Source organism: Enhydra lutris, unplaced genomic scaffold (assembly GCF_002288905.1).
Source record: "Enhydra lutris kenyoni isolate GAN:26980312 unplaced genomic scaffold, ASM228890v2 scaffoldscaffold21, whole genome shotgun sequence".
Classification (NCBI taxonomy): Eukaryota; Metazoa; Chordata; class Mammalia; order Carnivora; family Mustelidae; genus Enhydra; species Enhydra lutris.
In genome coordinates, this window is record NW_019154105.1 from 65801495 (window position 1) to 65818430 (window position 16936).

Sequence of the window (16936 nt, forward strand, 5' to 3'; positions counted from 1 at the left end):
TTGCCCCCCCGCAAGCTTGCAGTCAAATGCTCTACCCTTGAGCTATACCCCCCTCAGGCCTGGGCAGGTCACTGCCCCTTGCTGAGTGGTGGTGAGGCTTGTGGCCTGGTGTTTGCAGGCCTTGTCCCAGGCTCTTGCCGGAGGCTCTTGGAGGTTAGAGTCTGTGGTGAAACTCAGAAGAGCTACCTCAGAATGGGAGGTGGATGTATCCTGTGTGACTCCAGGAGCGAGGGCTGCCCAGACTTAGGCCCAGGCTGGGGAGGTGCCCCGGGGCCCCAGCATGCCGCTCGAGGGCACTGCCTGGGCTCCACACCCCAGCTGTGGCTTTCCTTTGGCTGTGACCCACTGTGAAACCCAGAGTCTCAGAGCCACTGGTGGTCACAAAGGCCACGGGTTGCTTGGTTCTGCTGTAGACACGGCGTTGACCAGCGTGGTCTCTAGCCTCAGTGTCCACGCTGCCAGCGTCACAGCTGGGAGGAAGGAGGAAGGGGGCCAGTTCGCTGGAGTGACCAGGAACAGGGGCCCATGTCTTCATCAACCAAAGACGCAGTGGGGGCCCGAAGCAACCCTTTGTGGCCCTGGGCTCCCCGTGCCGTGCGGACCCTCGCGTGGTGTCTGGAGCCCTGTGGTGGAGACTCTGGGGGAACAGACCTGGATTGGGCTTCCAGAGCCCGCCTCCCTCCGTGGGTTTGTCCCCCTCTGGGAAGGGCCTCATGGGAAGATTCCTGAAAGTGACCCCATGCCTCAGGGTTGTGCAGTGGTGGGATTAGCGGGGTGTTGAAAGGGCCCCCCCGGCCCCGGCTGTCCCCTACCCAGCTCCCCGGGGCCCCAGGGTGGGGGGACGCATGTGGGGGGAGGTGGGCAGATAAGACCAGAGAGCAGGAGGAATCAGCAGTGCCCTAGGGAATTTACTCTCTGGTGCTTGGCAGACAAAGCACGCGGCCCAGCCCAGGCTGGGGGGGGGGGGGGGGGGCGGGTTGCTGCTTGGGCTGCTGGAGGCCCCGCGAGTGGGGGCCTGGCTGAGCTGATGGCATGCTGGGCCCTCGTGAGACATCGGGGCTGCCATGGTGGCCCCAGGCCCCCAATCCTAATCAGTGGGATGTGGCTTGTTTTCCCTCCGACGGTGGCTCTCCCCATCTGCGATCCTCAGTGCCTTTCCATGTGGATGGTGTATCCCTGAAGAAATCTCTCTGAGACCATCTGGTCTGGAACATCAAAGAACAGCTGGAGATAACTTTTTCCCCTTCCTTTTAAAACAGGGCAAAAGCACCCACACGTCTATGAAGGGAGCACCTGTTAGATCCCAGAGAATTTTCTAGGCGGTTGGTTTTTGTGGTTCTTTCTTCTTAAAGGTGTAAGGGAAAGGAGTGCAGGGTCTTTGTTCTGAAAGTCTGGGCTCTCCCTGGATGTCTTAGCATCTGAAACCAGGAGGGGCAGGAGGCCCCGAGCCGGGCTCCCACCCCTCTGTCCAGCACTCTCGTCCTTCTCCAGGACTCTGCTGCCCAGAGCTCCCAGGCACACGCATCCCTGAGCTCCCTAGGGTCCGATCCCACTGTCCAGCCAGGCACACACACCAGAGCACCGGCCTTGACCTTGACTTGTCCTCTTCCCAGAGTTCCCAGACACCCGCCTTGCCTGACTTGCCTGACTCTAAGCTGGAAAGGCAAGAGTCAGGGTCTGATGGAACCGGTGTTTCTCTCTGGGGCTGAGAAGACAGCTACAGGCTGGCATAATCAGGACAAGAGAGACCACATGCCCTCCCCTGGGCCCACGGACTGAGACTCGGAACAGGCATTGCCCTGCCCTTTGAGCCACTGATAAATTGTTTGAGCAACCACTGAATGGATTCTCAGGGAGAGGGGACAGTGAGGGCATAGTCACTGCCCGGAAAGCTTCCTGGAGGAGGGGGCCCAGGAGCGGGAGCACTGGAGGGAGGACAGGATCCTCTTCAAGCCACATTGCAGGAAGCCCTCTGGGTGGAAAGTGGGGCAGCTTTCCTGGGGACCCAGCAGAGTCTGAGAGCCAGGGGCAGGGAGTTGTAGGATAGGGGGAGATCAAGGGAGGATTCTTTGAATCTAGTGTTCCCTTCTTCCTGCCTTCCCCTTAGCATTCTCCCCCAAGCCCTGCTGAGACCCTCCTGGAAATGAGACTCCTGTCTCCTGTCCCCACCTCTGACTTCCAAGAATGAACTGATTTTATCGGGGTAAATCAGTGCTGATGCAGGCCCTGTTCTAACCTTCATGCCCATGTTCTGGCCTGCTGCATGGGTGTTGGCACCACACCGTGTTTGTGGACGAGGACCTGGGGCACCGAGAAGGGAAGTAACTCACCAGCCTTTGAATGCAGGGTGTCTGGCCTCCATGCCCTGGACCACCACATGGAATGCCTAGAGGGACCCCCCCACCCCGACCCTGGCCTGTCTCCTGCCAGCCTCCTCACCGGCCTGGCCCAGCCCCTTTCTGCCACCCGCCCTGACCTGGCCTGCGGCCTCTATCCACTCACAGAGAAGAGCCTCGTTCTAGTCAGTCTGGCCACTGGCCCCGTGGCTTCTGCAAGATCCAGGGTCCTGAAGCCACAGCGTGTGCCTGTGTGCCTCAGGGCCTTTGCATAAACAGCTCCTTCTGCCCACATGTTCCCCCGGGGGAGTCGTCCTTTCCTTCCTCTGCAGGACTTAGCTTGGCTTCACCTACCTGGGGAACCTTCCCCAGGTGGCTCAGCCTCAGCTAGGTGCCACCCTGAACTGGTGTGGTCCCTCTGTCTTCCTCTGGCTGGCCCTCTGTCCTGTTCATCCCTGGCGTAGGCATGGTCTGGGTCACTCATAGGTCCCACAGCACAGCCCAGAGCTTGGCATTCCCTGTCCTCTTGCTCACCACATTCATTGGTTCCACGGATGTTCGTTTCACGCAACTTCTGCAACAACTGCAAACCGGGAGTTGTGTGGACACAGGAGAAGCAGCAGTGATCAGGACCAAGAAGCCTGTGTCCCTGGATGGAGCTTATATTCTGGAGGGGAGGCAGGGAGCAAGTAAATGCTAAGTGCGCATCCTTAGTCCACATTCTCGGGGGAGATGAGCACTGCGCCCTGCAGAGACAGGACCCCTTACATTCCTGCCTGAATGAATGGGTGAGGGGATCAGTATCACTCCGAATTCTCAGCGGCTGGGCCAGGCTCAGGACTGGGTCTGGAACTTGGGGAGGCTACTGACACCTGGTCTGTGGTCCCATGCCATGACAGGTTTGCAGGCCAGCCTGGGGAGCACTGTGCTGGCGCGTGCTGGACCCTCCTCTCCAGGGGGCAGAGGCCTAGGCTGGCCCTAGCTGCTGCCTTAGCTGTGGGGGCTGGCAGAAATCCACCCCCCCGCCCCAGTCGCCTCTGCTGCCCGGGCTGAGTGTCGGGGGCCTCATAGCCCCAGGGGAGAGTGTGTTTCCTGAAACCACAGTTAGGTGACAAGGGGCAGTTTCTGTTCTTTTTCCATCAGCTGGGCCCATCTCCCAAGTGGTCCCTCCTGCACGTGTTTCTGGATTGCGTTCTTGCTGATCTGAAAGGAGGTGGTTAACACCTAGAATTGTTGTTCCCGCCCATTCCTTCTCGGACAAATCCAGGCACCTTGTAGTGGACTATGGTAACCTCCCCTCTCCTTCTGTCATTGCGCCCTCCCCTCTCCCCTGCAGTGGCTTCTGTGGCCCACAGCATGGGAAGGATGGTGGGCAGGCTCACCATCTACACCTGCACCGCCTTCAACTGTGGCCCATCTTTCCCAGCTCAGCACCTGATTACGCGGAGTTGTGTTTTGTTTGCTATTTCTTGGCTCTGGTCTCGTCTCCGCGGCCCAATCGCAGGCATCATCTCGTGTCCCCGATATTGATGGGGCAGACTTGCAAGAAGCCTGGGTGCAAAATGGAGCCAGTTGTGCTCCCTGCCCTCCAAAAGCTTGTTGTGTTGCTGGAGCAAAGACACCTGCACGACTAATTGCTGTGCAGTGGCTCCCACTTCACTCCAAGAAGCCAGGCCGCACCGCCCCTTCTCCTTGCCTCATCTCCTGTCACCATGTGCTGTAGCACACCCCTGCCCCAGGGCCTTTGCATCTGCCATTTTCTCATCTCCTGGCACAGTGTGCTCCAGCATACCCCTGCCCCAGGGTCTTTGCACCATCCTTTTCTCCAGATGTCTGCTCTCTACCTCCCCCTTCAGGCTGTGCACAGCTACCACCTCTCAGTAAGGTTCCCAGGACCACCTTTTTTAAACAACCGTGGGGTTATGCCCCCACTTATTTTTATTTTCCAAAAGGTCATTTACCAAAGTCGGTTATAACATGTATTATACCTCCTTATTTGTTTACTGTCTGTCCCCCCACCTGTATAAATGTGAGCTACTTTGCCTACTTTATCCCCATCTTCTAGAATAGTCTCTGCCATGTAGTAGGGACAATCAATAATTATGCACTGTGTGTATGCGTGTAGGCACGTGTGGACACCAGCATCCCTTTCAACACTACGAGGAAAGAATATCGAATAGCTTTTTATGGTGTCAGTAAGCGTAAGAATATCATCTGGCTAGCACTTCGCAGTGTCCCCAGGCCTGTGTTAACAGCTGAGGTTTCTGAGGGCCCCAGCAGAAAAGTGATTTCACCTTCCAACCTTGGGTCCCAGGACCTTGGAGTTCCTGGGGGGCCTTGTTCATGATCGTATGTTAATGTGGAGTCCCTCTGGGCCGCTCCTCCACACTCACAAAACAGAGCTCTGACAGGGTCATAAAAAAGCCAATCTAATTTGATTTTTCAGAATTAGTGCCCCTGGAGGACCTTTTCAAAAAAAGGAGCAGGCGTGGGGTCAGGGGGAAGGCCATCTCGGCGCACGGGAAGCAAGTTCCCCGGGGACAGGCAATATCCAAATCAATGAGGCATCCCCAACTTCATTAAGTACCTTATAGCACCTTTTTAATTGTGTTGGGAATTCAGGCTTCGGGGAGTTATTAATGGGTCATATCTGCTGGTGACGAGGACGTCTGGTCCTCATGCTACCTCTGTATGGCCTCGGCTTCTCTCTCCTTCCAGAAGAAAGCTGTGTCTCCGCGCTCAGTGGCCTCCTGCTCCCGGTCCCCCGTGTCCCGGTTCCTGACATGCAGGAGGTGGGAACTGGCGCCGTTCGAGATAACATTGGATTCTGTGGGCCGCTTCCCCTTCTTTTATTCGTTGTCTTAAAATTGGAACCGGTGTGAGCTAGTCTCACTGTCAAGTTTAATGAGGCTTTTTATTAAAGGAAGATTTTCTTTATTAATTTTTTGAGGCAGGGGAGGCACAGAGGGAGGGAGAGAGGGAATCTCCAGCAGACTTCCCACTGAGCGTGGAACCCGAGAAGTGGGACTTGATCCCACAACCTGGAGATCGTGAACTGAGCTGAAATCAAGAGTCGGACGTTCTACCGACTGAACTGCCCGAGACCCTGCCACTGCCAAGTTTAATGAGATTTTTTTTGAAGGTTTTATTTATTTACTTTTTGAGGAGGGGGTGGGGGCAGAGGGAGGGGGGGAGAGAGAGAAGGGAGAGAAGGAGATGGTCTCAGCCATCACTTGCTGGGTGATGGATGAAGGCCAATGCTGTCTCAGACCTGCCAGGGAGCCAGGCACAGAGCTCAGCAGGTCCCCCTGTCCAGCTGCCACAGAGCTTGGCATTGAGGCCGGTGAAGGTGGCCTTCACTGGGGTCCCTGTGGTGAGAGTGTCCTGAGTGGAGGAGACCAGGGGCAGCAGAGCGAGGGAGGGCCCTGTGGCTGGGCGCCCTACTGAGCCAGTCCCACACCCCCATGGCTTCATGGGTGCTCCCAGAGCTCTAGGATCAGGAGTGGCTGTCAGCTTCAGTTTACTGATGGAAAACCAATGATCAGTTGGCGGAATTCATGACACACCAGGCTGGTGTGTCAGGCCAGGCCGGTTCCCTCTTAGCCTGCTTGTCTTCTTCTAAGACCTGGGCCTGGGTAGAGAGTGCGAGCCTGGGAGGGAGTGTGGCTGGCACCCCCGGAGCAGGGACAGGGGCTGGTGGACGCAGGGGACAGGGAGGCCTAGCCCTCCGCAGAAGCCTCGTCCTGCAGCGCGAGCGTGGCCTTTGCTTCTCATTCCTTCTTCAGGAGGAGCACAGTAAAGCATGATGTTTCAGCTGTCCAGTGGGTTAGAATGCAGCTGAAGCTTCCTGCCGGGGGCTCCTGGGGTTCCTGCCCCTGGGAGTGCTCCTGGCAGAGATCCTGCCCCCCACCTCTGGGCAGCAGGCAGCTGGGCCTTACTCACTGGAACTTACTGGTGTTTCTTGCTCCCATGTCTCCTTTGATCTTCTTTCCCTCACCGCATTCTTCTGATGGAACACAATACTTGCTAAGGAGGGGCTTGGCCGGCTCTGAAAATAGAGACGGGGCCAGGTCCTCACCCATCCCTCCCACACAGCGCTCAGCTGCCTGGGGCTCCCGCTTCCTGCTTCCTGCTTCCCTTCCCGTGTTCCCTGCAAACCCACAGGAGGTGGTGGACCAGGGAAGGGGGCCCTGCAGTTGTCAGGGAAAGCGGTGAGGCACCCCACTCTCAGGGGCCTAGCGTCCTTCTGGGTCCTGGAAGTGGCCTGGAGCTGGGGTTTGACTGGTGGCTTCCATGGGTGGCTGAGGGGGCCAGGCTCCCCCTACCCTGCAGATCCTGGGGTTCCTGTCTGTGCCGGGTGGTGGATAGAAGTGAGGTGTGCAGAATTGTGCAAAGGTGTTGATGTGTTACTCATTCAGCAGCTGGCCGGCTGAGCTTGAGGCAGGGAACCAGAGCCTCGGGGGTGGGGGCAGTGAAGAGACACAGGCCCCTTGCACTTGAGCTCTGCCCTCTAGGAGCCTGCAGCTGGCCGGCGGGGTCGGGGCTCTGCGCCAGGGCGTGGGCCCTGGGGCAGGGGCACCCATCACTGTCCTGTTCCTGTGTGCGGGTGGGGGCAGTGCTGGGGAAGGTTTGTGGTCTGGTGGTGGAGGGAGAGGGAGGCATCTCGAATGGAGGGCGCCCGTCTGGCTTCTGGGGCACATGGCCTGGTGATGGTAAGGCGACTCCGAGACTGGGAGCAGGGAAGGGGGGCCTTGGTCCTGCTGAGTCTCGGGGAGCAGGGACGTGCCTTGACCACTGTGTTCACTTCTGAAGATGACGTAGTCCGAGCCCAGCGGGAGGGGGGGGGGGTTCGGAACAGAGGGGCTGGATGGGGGCGTTTGATGCTGTCACTTGAAAACCCTCCAAGGATTGTAGGGCCAGGCCACAGGAAGGGGGCTCCCAGGGGCTGGGGATCTGCGGGGGAGTTGCCTTCAGTTCCCAAAGCTCACGCTGGGCAAGGTGGGGAAGATGGGTCCTGTGCTGGCCTGGGCCATCAGGGGTCGTCCTGCCGGTGGGTCTGGGCTCCGTGTACCACACCCTCCTTCTCAGAAGTCAGGGGCTGAAGCTGACCCCAGAGGGCTGCGGGCACTGCGGCCAGCAGCAAGTGACCACCAGCGGGAGAACTTGTAGGGGACCCTGGAGATAGGCTGGGGGCTGGACTGGGGGACCTTTCCAGTGCCCAGGAGTTAGCCCTTTGACAAAGAAGGGGGTCTGAATGACCTGCACTGCTCCCCCCACCCCCCACCAGGGGCTCAGAGATATTTTGGTGCCTGGGAGAGCATGGAAGATCACACTGTCCCACTCCTGGATCTCTCGAGACAGTCTGGTTCTTGGCGGACGCCACCTGTGTTTGGGGGATATGGAGGCGGGGCAGGCTCTGTGCCTGAGCACAGATTCCCAGAAAGGGGCAGAGAAGCCAGGCCAGCCAAGTCCCAGGCTGTATTAACCCTGCAGCCCCCTCCTCTCCCCTTTCCTCCCCTCCCCAAACCACTTTCAGAGCCAGACAAAGGCTGCCCTGTGCCTGGGAAGGACGCTCACAGGCCCGGGGAGGGGATTCCGGAAGATTCCATGCATGACTCTTCTCCTTCACTTCTAGGCAGCCTGGAAGTTTTTTTTTTTTTTCCCCCCGTAACTAATTCATCCAAAAAAGAAGAAAAGCAGCCACTTGGACGTGCACAACTTCCTGTCCATTCTCTCCGGCAGCTCCCGTGCTAGCCTGGGTGGGGGGATGGCCATTCCTCAGGCTATAGATGGGGAATTAGGGGCTGGGGGGACAAGTGTGTGCCCCCCGGTCCCCCGGGCTGGGACCCCCGGGCCTCTGTCCTTGTTTGTGCCTGGTCCTCGCAGGGAGCCGAGGAGGGTGCATGCTGACCGCTGATCTGCAAACACTAGGCAGGGAGGACAGTGGCAGCTGGGGGCCCGCAGGGGTGGGCGGGAAGCATGTGGTGCGGGTGTGCACGTGGGTGTGTGGTTCTTGTGTGTGTGTGCACGTGTGTGCTGGGGAGGGGGCTCTGCCTTGTTTCTTTATCCGCAGCCATCTGGGTCCCCTCAGGCCCCTGTGTTCATGTGGCTGGAGCAGTGAGGACATGGAGACCCCGTTCTGAGTCAGGGGTGCTGGAGGAGCCTCCCCACCCTGGGCCCTTCTCATCTATCCCCGTTCAGGGTTCCTCCTGGACTCTGGCCCAGCCTGCTCAAAGTCCTCAGGGGCTCAGCGCTCCCTACCCCAGGAGAGGGGCAAAGGCTTGAGAACCCAGGTCCCACCTCCCCTCTCTCTCCTCCTCTGCACCAGCCTCACCTGGAGACCTTGGGCTCTCTCTGAGGGCTCTTCCTCTTCCTCTGCCGTCAGCCCCTCCTGGTCACGATGAGGGGGCATCGCAGGCAGCGGGGGCTCTTCTGACCCATAGACTTGGGGTTCACGAGGTTGAGCCCTATGCACCTGAGGGTGCGGGAGCCAAAGCCAGGGTTGGGCCTGGGTTCTGCATTTGGGGTGGACCCCTGCTCTATCTGTGCGCCAGGCTGGCCCTCATGGGAGCCCACTCTCTTCCCGGGATCCCAGCACGATGTCAGGCTGGCCTCTTCCACGGGACACTGGTGGGCTTGGTGGCCTACTCAAGGCGGTGGCGTCGTTGGGGTGGAGGTCACAGACACACCTAGGCAGCTGGTGGCATCTCGCTTTCTAAAGGAAGCCATGTTACCTGCCTCCCCTCCAAGCAGCCCCCGCTCATTGTCCTCCTACAGTCCCCGCTCATCACTGACCGCCCCCCACCCCCCGAGCAGGGCTGGTCCTCAGGCCCTGGCCCCCTTCCTCCTCTCTCTGCTTTTCCTTCTGCCTCTCTGGGACAAACCCACACATCCTGGCCTGGGTGCAGAGCAGCTCGGAGCACACACGCCCACACGTTGTACCCCCTTCTCCAAGGCCTCCTGTTCCCCAGACTCCTTCTGAACCTGGGTCTGCCAGTCATGTGACGGTGCTCTCTCCCCCTCATGCAAGGCTCACCTGGCAGCCTTCTACTTTCTGAGCTTTTCTGGAGCCCCTGGCGAAGCTCCCTCCCTCCCTCCTCCACCATCTCCCCCTGTTCGGCCTGCAGGGGGCCTTGCTGGGGTGTAACACATGGCATGCAAACTTGGGTACATGGGCACGGTGGGATTCGAATTCAAAACCTGTGGATCCCCGGCCCTGTGACGTGGGGACTGCTTCCTAGAGAAGGCCGAAGGAGGGGGGATTTGGGGACCTCAGAGCCGGGGAGCTGGCGCTGGAGGCACAGGGAGCACCACAGGTGACGGCGGGAGCTGGGGGCCCCAGAGGCACTGCGAAGCATGAAGAGCTCCTAGCTCTCCGGCCGCACCCCTGCCTGGTCGGGCTGTGCTGGGCAGTGTGGCTGTCGTGTCCACTGAATCTCAACGACTCACGGGAGCAGGAGCGTCACCAGCCCTGTGACAGAGATGAGCAGACGGAGTCCCAGAGAGGTTAGATCAGTCATCCGAGGCCACACACTCAGCAGTGGACTGAGGTTTGATCGCTGGCCTCCTGACTCGAGTGTGAAGGAGGTGGGGGTCTGCTGGGCTGAGGGCTTGGCTGTGGCAGGGGCCCTGGCCGCCTTCTAAGGCCAGGTTCCCCAGTTCTGCTCAGGACATCAGGCAGGTCCCCGGGGAAGGCACACCCTTTCAGGCCTTCACTGCCCATCGCAAAGTGGGGCATTTGGGTAAAATGCGGGCTCTAAAGCCTGATTCCTAGAGGGAACCGCAGGGATGCCACAAACATTGGCTTTGAATTTCAGGTTAAATTCATTTGACTAAATGCTGATGAAGGCGGACACTGACCCACAGGGGCCCAGACGCCTTCCCTGGCTGGCAGGCTGCCTGTTTTTTTGCAGGGATCATTCGAGATCATCTCCCACCCTTGGGGTCAGTGTCTGAGCCCCTTCATGTCCGTCTGCAAACAAATAGTGTAGATTTCAGGCCTGCGTGGGTCTCTCGTGGTGGGAGGAGGTAGGGGGGCGGTGTTCTGCAATTGATGCCCGTTTCCTCCGTGGGTCAGGATATCTCCCTGATACAGTGGCAGCTCCAGATGTGGGGGTGCTGTGGGAGGGCCTGATTGGCCTTAAACATGGAATTGATTAAGTAATCTTGCATACTAATAAGGCACACCTTCCATCTACCTTGTCCGTTGGCTGTTGCAAAGAATTTCATTCTAAAGGTGGCCTGTGAGCCATCGGATGAGGAAGCTTGTTTGACTTGAGCCGACTCCGGGTCAGAAACCGGACGATGTGGCCCCAGGGACCCCCAGGCCTCCTGCAGGCTCAGCCCTACAGGGCAGCCACGGCTGGGTGGGCTTGGGGGTGGGTTCCTGCGCGGCCTTGACCTTGGACCTACGTTTGCCCTGCCCTGGTCTGGGAAGCGTTTAGGCTGCAAAGCTGGGTTTTTGGCAAATTTGCAGAGAGTGACTGACTCCTCTGAATTTGTAATGTTGCACAGAGCCTTCCAGAAAAAAACCGCCCGGCACGAACTGGAGCCCTACGTCAGCCTCAGGACATTTGAAAAAAGCTTTATTGGGGGTAGATTTGGTATGCCATTAATTGTACGTATTTAAAGTGTACAGTTTTGATAAGTTTTGACCCATATGAGCCCCGGAGAAGCCATCACCACGAGAGGGCACGTTCATCTCCCTCAGTCCTTCCTTGTGCCCCCTCGCCGTCCCTCCTCCTACAGTCCCCCATCAGTTTTGCAGGGGACGGGTGCTGCTGTCACTGTGGACTTTGATGTGAGTGGTGCACTGTCTCGCCTGTGCTCTTACTGCACGGAGCTGTTTTGAGATGAACCCATGTGGTCACGTGAGTTGATGGTTCGTTTGTTTCTTTTTATCCCACTTTTTGGACAGACCACGGTTTGTTGATCCCGGGTGCTAATGGTTTGGTTCCAGTCTGTGGTTATTACAATACAGCTCCTGCGACCATTCCTGTACGAGTTTTGGGCCGGGGGGGACGCGCTGTCATTTCTCTTGGGCAAATACTTGGGAGTGGGATGGCCAAGTCACGTTTACCTTTGGAAAGTACTGCCGAACTATACCACTTTGCATTTTGTTGAAGATTTATTTATTTATTTGAGAGAGAGAGGGAGAGAGAGAGAGCACGAGCGAGCGAGCGCAGGGGTTTGGGGCAGAGGGAGAGAGAGAGAGAGAGATTGAGAGAGAGGATCCCCACCAGATTCTACATGAGCGCGGAGTCTGACTCAAGACTTGATCTCGAGAGTCTGAGGTCACGACCATGATCATGGAAACCAAGAATTGGCCGCTCAACCGACTGTGCCCCACAGGCTCCCCACAACTTTACATTTTCACCAGTGATGAAAGTGAACCCTGTCCCTGCCTCCGCCCCCATCCTTGTCAGCACTTGGAATGGTCTGTCTCTTTAATTTTAGCCATTCTCACAAGTGTGTGGTGGTACCACACTGTGGTTTTGATTTGCCTTTTCCTGGTGACCTTTGATGTCCCACATTTCCTAATGCTGATTTGCCATCCCTTCATCTGCCTTCTTTGGCGAAGGGTTTATTAGAATCCTTTGTCCGTTTTTTAAGTTGTTGCTTTTGTCATCGTCGTTGTGTTGTGAGACCTCTTTATGTAAGCAGGACCGTCTTCATTTTTATGATTGGCAAGTGTTTTCTCCTAGTCTGTGGCCTATCCTTTCCTCCCCTCCACAGTGTCATTTGAAGAGCAAAAGGATTTAATTTTGATGAAGTACCTTTGTCAGTTTTTTCTTTTATGCTTTGTGCTTCTGGCGGGATAGCTAAGAAATCTTGTCCTCACGCGTAGGCTCTGAACGGTACTCAGCTGAATACTTGGGAAATTCCCACTCTGGCCTGTAGGCTTTGGGCCCACACCACTGGAGCTGGGGTTCCCCGTGTGGGTTTTCCTTGGGACGTGGAACGACGACCCCTCAGATATCCTCCACCCGTCTCTCCTTTGGCGCCTTAAATCCTTGCTCCTCCTGCCTCCTCCTTCTCCCTTCTGTACCTGACTCAAGTGTCAGCAAGACCCAGGCCTTCTGTCTTGGGTCTCATAGTCCCCAGTGTGGTGGGAGGGGGCACCATCCTGGGAGCTCATGCTCTCGTCTGTGCTATGCTGCAGGGTGTTTCTGGAGAGGGTTCTGGAGAAAGGGTCCTCCGCTCTCACCTCAGGAAGGCCTGACTCTACCCCTTGCTACAGCCCTTGGCTTGGTGGATGGGGTCTTCCTGTTTTCATGCAGGAAGAACTTGCTGGAACTGGGCTTGCATGTCCTGGATGAAGGGGCTCCCAGATTTTCCCAAAGCCCAGATCAGTTGGGGAGACTCTGGGCATCTGAGGAAGGGCTGGCCAGAGGCCTCGGCTTGGATCCCACATGGCCTCACAGAGCTGGCTCAACCATGGTGACGAGGGGCCACTGTTATAGGGAGAGTGACAGATGTGAGCCCCTTCCTTGCCTCCAGATGTCTCGGAAAGTTCCAGGTGCCATGGGTGGACGTGGACGCCACCAAGGGTTGCTAGCTCTCCGTGGGGCCTGTGTGACCTCTGGAAAGGGGGCCTCTGAGCTGAGCTCTGGGAGGGAGCAGATGGAAAATCTTTGTGGGGAGCCCGTCAAGCATGACTGAAATGAGCTCACCGGCCATGGAGCCGCTTCTGTTTTCCACATGAGCGGTCCAAAATGGAGCAGGGCAGCCTTGGCCCCATTTGCTGGCAAGTGAAAGGATAGAGTTTGTTCAGGGAAGCAAGGTGTAAGGAAGCAAGAAGCAATGTGGGTTTGGAGTTGGCCTGAACTGGGGTGAACAGTGTCCCCCCAAATTCACGTCCACCTGGAAACTGACTGTGACCTCATTTGGAAATATGGCCTCCTAGACGTAATCCAGCAAAGAGGAGGTCATGCTGGTCAGGGCGGCCGTCCTCCAGTGACAGTGCCGTTAAATAAAAGCAGGGGAGGGGGTGGTTTGGACACAGACACAGGGCGAGGCCACATGAGGACAGAGGAGACACGGAGAGCGGGGCCACCCCCCCAGGGACACCTGGAGCCCCAGGAGCTGGAAGAGGCAGGAAGGAGCCAGGCCCTGTGAATGCCTCGATCTTGGACTTCTGGCCCCCAGACTTGGAGAGAAGAAATTTCAGTTGTTGTGAACACACAATTGGTAGGAATCACACAAGCTAACCTGGGCACAGGGCGTGGAGTCAGTGCTCAGTCCACACGGGGTGGCCCCTCTGTGGCCTCTCCTGAGTCTGTGGGGCTGATGACTGTTCCACTAAACAGATTATCTACAGAACAGACACCCACCTGTGGGTCAGGCACTCTGGACCGCCTGGAGAACACATGCAGCTGAGTCAGGGCCTCTGCAGCCTTTCGTCGCAGTCCAGGGGAAAGTTATGAGCTGGTCTCTCTGAAGATCAGGAGCCCCTTTTCTATAACATGATTCATGCTCGGTGTAATTGGGCATCACGGGACTCCTAGCACCAGCGAAAGGTCTGCTCTGTTCAGACCTCTGGGCCGAACCCCTGTCTGTTGAGCAGTCAGCAACCTGGGCCATGGGCCTGCTGACCAGCCCTGGGCCCCATAAATGGGATGTACATCTGGGTAGAGGCCTAGCAGGGCTACAGGGATCTTGGCACAGCCCAAGGGTACTGTGATGATCAGGCCTCTCTTCTCTATTTGTGGATCCCTACTGCGCGCAGGGCCTGGACTACAGAAGGACACAGCAGTTAATTTCACTCAAGTGAAAGAGCTTCCCTGGTTATGGATTAAATTTCCAGGGTATCAGTCTGGCACCATTAGGGGGCAAGACAAGGGCTGTATAATGGCACCATCTGGTGGGACGTCCAGACATCATTCATTCAGGTGTGAGACTCCCTGTGTGCCTACTGTGTGCCAGGCCTAGGGATACAAAGACAAGTGAAGACACAGCCCTCCTCCTGCAGTGGGGAGACAGCGCCAAGGTGGGAGATGCAGACACCAGGCTGCTTGGCTGGCTTTGCGTAAGAGGCGTGCTGGGGGGAGCAGACAGACGGAGGAGCGGTTGTCCTGGGAGCACCTGCAGGGGAGGGTCGGGGGACGGTGAGGTTAAGATAGGCAGGAAGTGGAAGGGGGTGAGCTGCAAAGACAGAGAAAAAGACTGCATTGCCCAAGCCAGGGTCGTGGAGAGCCAGCATGTAAAACTGGCCTGGACCTGGCCTCTTTTCCAGAAACTTGGGTGCTCTTGTCCGTTCACCTGAATCAGCCTCCCCCGCCCCGTCTTTGCTGCCTCTAGTCTCCCCAGATGTTCACACTGTTCTGGAATGATGTTGCCAAGGTGGGTCTGATGAGGTCACTCCTTTGCTTCGAAGCTGAATGTGGCTTCCCAGGGCCGTGGGATCAAGTCTGGGCCCTGGGCTGCCGTCAGGATGCCTCTCCTCGGCCCCTCCACGTTCCCCGGCGGGGTGCCCCCATCCCTGCTCCCTCTGCCTGATTCCCTGGTCTTCCTCTTCTGGCAGGCACACCCCAGCAGGTCTTCCCGACCCGCCTCCAGCAGTCCCTCCCCCCCAGTCCTCACCGTGTCCCCAGCAATGGGTCCTCATAGCTCTCTGTGCACCTGTCACTGAGACCAGCTGTGGATCTCTGACTTGTCCCCACTTTCTACCCCCTCCCCCCACCTCCAGCCACACCTCTGTAGGGGACCCAATGTTTGTGTCCCCCCCAACACTCATGTGTAATGCAATGCATCTTGGTGAGTGATGCCTTATTCCCCGCACTACCTCCCCCCCCACCTGCCACTGTGTGATGGCGGATGAAGGCGGGGCCTCTAGGAGGCACATAGGTCATGAGGATGGGGCCTGGTGCCTGGGATTAGTGCCCTCCTACCAAAGCCCCAGAGAGCCCCCTGCCCCCTGCCATGGGAGGATGCAGCAGGATGAAGGCTGTCCACGAGGAATCAGGCCCTGGACACTGGGGCTGCCTCCTACCTCTGGGACCATGAGGGACAAGTGCTTAGAGCGTAACCTGGCCCCCCACCCCCCTTGATGGTGTTTTTGCTGTGATGTCTTGAATGGCAACCATTTTTTTTTTCCTCCTGGAGTCAGACTCCTTCATACAGCCACGCCGCGGGGTGATGGGGTGATGGCGGCTGAGCCGGACTGTCGGGGTGAGGGAGAGACCGGGCAGGACAGCCTCACCCCTCACCCACCTCCTGGCATCACCCAGGTGGAGAAGGTGGCGGCAGACCTCGATGCACGGCCCCTCCGCCTAGCATCCTAAGGGAATTCTGGATTTTCCTAATCATCTTGACGAATCATTGAGAAACAAGAAGTGGAGAGCAGGGGCCCCCAAATCTTGTAAATGGACCGCCCTGCCATGCAGGGACTGGTGTCAGGGTCACATGTGTGAGCTGGTGCCCGAGGTCTCACCACTGTTCTTCTACTCCTCTCCTGCCCCTAATGGAGAAGGTGGAGTCCTTCCAGCCAGTGGCCTGGGCTCCGTCCTGGTCTCTGCCAGCCCTGGCTGTGTGACCCTGGGCACGTCAGTCTCCCCACTGTGACCATGGCCAGGTAGTCTCCAGGGTTACTGAGATCATGCCTGGTGGGCTTCTGGTGCGTAGTCGGTGCGGAATGTGTGCTCATTTCTGCTTTCATTCATGTTACCGCAATCAGGGCTCATGAGCGGAATCCGTCAAAGCAGTAAGAACTGACTACCCTGTCCATCCTGGGTCGGGCCAGGGCTGGTGCTGCGGCAGGAGAGAGGGACACGGCTGGCCCTTGACCTGCAGGAGCTCCTGTTCTTGGGAGGGAGCCAGGTGGGGTTAGTGACTCCCAGCTGGCACATCGATCACCTCTCTCCCACCCTGTCACTTTGCTCACGCCCTCCTTCCTCCCAGGAGGACCCTTCCCTAGCTCTCCCATTCACAGGTCAGTCCCAGGAGCCTCTCCTTCAACCCGGTGAGAGAGACCTTCTCTCACTTCTGCACCTCCCTTAGGGTCTCGGCTGCTTCTGTTCTCTGCTCTGTCATTCATGTCCACAGCTTCTGTACTTGATGATTTACTGCAGGCTTGAGTCTTCACATCACTGTCCTCCTGAACACTGAGGAGGGGTCCCACCATCCAATCATCCATCCATCTGTCCCCTATACCCATCCATCCATCACTTCATCCATCCTTACTTCCATCATCTGGCCATCCATCCATCGTCTACTCATCCTTCCTTCCATCATCCACCCATCCCACCATCCTTCCATCTATCCATCCATCCCTCCCTCCATCTTTCCTTCCCTCCATCCTTCCATCGTCTCCCCATCCCACATCCTCTCTTCATCCTTCCTTCCTTCCATCCTTCCATCATCTACCCATCCATCCTCTATTCATCCATCCTTACCTCATCCCCCCATCCCACCATCCTTCCATCCATCCATCTTTCCAGCCATCATCTGTCTTTCTATTCTTCACCCATCCTTCCTTCCATTGGTCATCCTTCCATCCTTTCTCCTGTCCTCCCTTCTTCCTTTCCTCTATTCTTTTGCTCTTCTCTCCACCCAAACAATAAATATTTATTGAGCATTTCCATTATTGCATGTCTGGGATA

The 16936-nt window shown here is 57.4% G+C and overlaps 1 protein-coding gene across 1 annotated transcript in view; it reads left to right on the top strand.

The window, feature by feature from the left end:
• LOC111149138 (sortilin related VPS10 domain containing receptor 2) overlaps positions 1-16936 on the top strand; it is a 461286-nt gene that overhangs the window by 79711 nt on the left and 364639 nt on the right.